The sequence below is a fragment of the Vigna unguiculata genome, unplaced genomic scaffold, assembly GCF_037176805.1.
Source record: "Vigna unguiculata cultivar grain cowpea cultivar isolate G323 ecotype 2 unplaced genomic scaffold, ASM3717680v1 ptg000051l_ERROPOS313988, whole genome shotgun sequence".
Lineage (NCBI taxonomy): Eukaryota > Viridiplantae > Streptophyta > Magnoliopsida > Fabales > Fabaceae > Vigna > Vigna unguiculata.
Genome location: NW_028196696.1, coordinates 32,501 through 35,000, shown reverse-complemented (window position 1 = coordinate 35,000; position 2,500 = coordinate 32,501).

Genomic DNA, 2,500 nt, shown 5'->3' with positions numbered 1-2,500 from the left:
CCCAAGAGTCCATAGTATTCGGAGTTCTCGCGTGGCCTCCCATTGATTCAAACAACCCAAAAGTCCATCTTCTTCGCAGTTCAACATCGCCTCCCTCGTTTCCAACAGGCCCAAAGGTCGTCTTCTTCGCAGATCCACGAAGAGCTCATCACGATTTGCCACATTCCATTTCCCACGGGTTGTCAACAACACTTTCTCACACTTCCCGCAATCGAGTACGTGCATGACATGCCAAAGCACATCTTATTTGCCTTCCATCGCACTCAAGACGACGGGTTGTGGAAGAACGATATTGCTCACAACAAGTTCAAGGACAACGTCTCAATCAAGGGACACAACCGAATTATGTTAACTGGGTCGCTAAAGTAAACCCGAGTTCATATAATGCACCGCATCCAAAAGAACTAGCCACAACACGTGCATCACTGAGATGTTTCACTAGATGGAACACGTGCGTGACATTAGGATCCTCCAACACCTCTTCGTGATGGAAAGATAGAATTCGAAGCAACCACAGAAGTACCGTCTAGTGGGTAGGCAACACAGGGACTGATCAACCAATATCACCCAAGGCAACGGGTGAAAATGGAAGAGATGCATGCTTGACCGTTCGATACGCAAGGCATGGAGCCAGCCAGCAAGTGCATCTCGATTACAACTCACACACCCTCACGTTCGCAAGACACCACACCACAAGACGGTCCACCCCCCACCTACCATGGGCAAGCAAGCAAATGGAAACATCAAGTGACGCATGGTCAAGCATCGCTAGGCATGAAAATAACTTTCCACAATATCCGAGGGACTAGCTGCCGAGCTAACCAACGATCAGTGACGACCGTGTGTTGGTATTAATAAAGCTCAACAACTATGAAGAGGCTAGTTGTGCCATGATAAACATGCTAACGCACGCACCACGTGAGGGGGGAGGCCTCATCAAGCTCCCTTTAAAACCTGCCAGTGTGGAGCTGGCCGGCTCAAGGAGCACTCCCCCCCTATAAGAGGTTAATATGCAAAAGGCAAAATTGTACAAGTAGATACACTTTTTTTGAGCAGACATAAGTCCATATCTCGGGCTACACTTCGAATTTTGATGCGATTTTTTGCAGTAATTCGTAGAATAATGGTATCTCCTTGCTCACCAAATTTCATAATTTTTCTCGAAGGGGAACTATTTTTTTTATTTTTTTTACTTACCGGGTATGTGTAAAATCGGGAAAAATAGAAAAGCACATGTAGACTTCGAATTTCGACCTCATTTTTTCCAGTCCACCACTAAACAATATCAGGAACCTCCCCACAAAATTTCATTCAGTTTGGCCAAGGTCTTAAATTTGACAAATTTTGGCACCAAGCTATCTAGTCGCGGTGCACCGACCAACTTGGCCAAGTGCAAAATGCATCCAATTCAAAACTTTTGTGCACCAACACTTTTACAGTACTCATTTGGGGACATTTGGAGGCCTTTCCAACCCTCACATCTCAAAAACCACGAATTTCATTTTTTCACAAAACTCCCCACCAAGCCTTCTAGCTATGCCGCGGTGCACCGCCAACATTGGCCATGTGCAAAACCCTCCGAACTCAAAACTTTCGTGCACCAAGAAATTCATGGTATTCATTTGGGGACATTTGGAGGCCTTTCCAACCCTCACATCTCAAAAACCACGAATTTCATTTTTTCACAAAACTCCCCACCAAGCCTTCTAGCTATGCCGCGGTGCACCGCCAACATTGGCCATGTGCAAAACCCTCCGAACTCAAAACTTTCGTGCACCAAGAATTTCATGGTATTCATTTGGGGGCATTTGGAGGCCTTTCCAACCCTCACATCTCAAAAACCACGAATTTCATTTTTTCACAAAACTCCCCACCAAGCCATTTAGCTATGCCGTGGTGCACCGCCAACCTTGCCCATGTGCAAAACCCAACCAACTCAAAACTTTCGTGCACCAAGACTTTCATGGTATTCATTTGGGGGCATTTGGAGGCCATTCCAACCCTCACATCTCAAAAACCACGAATTTCATTTTTTCACAAAACTCCCCACCAAGCCATTTAGCTATGCCGTGGTGCACCGACCAACTTGGCCATGTGCAAAACCCAACCAACTCAAAACTTTCGTGCACCAAGACTTTCATGGTATTCATTTGGGGGCATTTGGAGGCCTTTCCAACCTTCACAACTCAAAAACCACGAATTTCATTTTTTCACAAAACTCCCCACCAAGCCATTTAGCTATGCCGTGGTGCACCGCCAACCTTGCCCATGTGCAAAACCCAACCAACTCAAAACTTTCGTGCACCAAGACTTTCATGGTATTCATTTGGGGGCATTTGGAGGCCATTCCAACCCTCACATCTCAAAAACCACGAATTTCATTTTTTCACAAAACTCCCCACCAAGCCATTTAGCTATGCCGTGGTGCACCGCCAACCTTGCCCATGTGCAAAACCCAACCAACTCAAAACTTTCGTGCACCAAGACTTTCATGGTATTC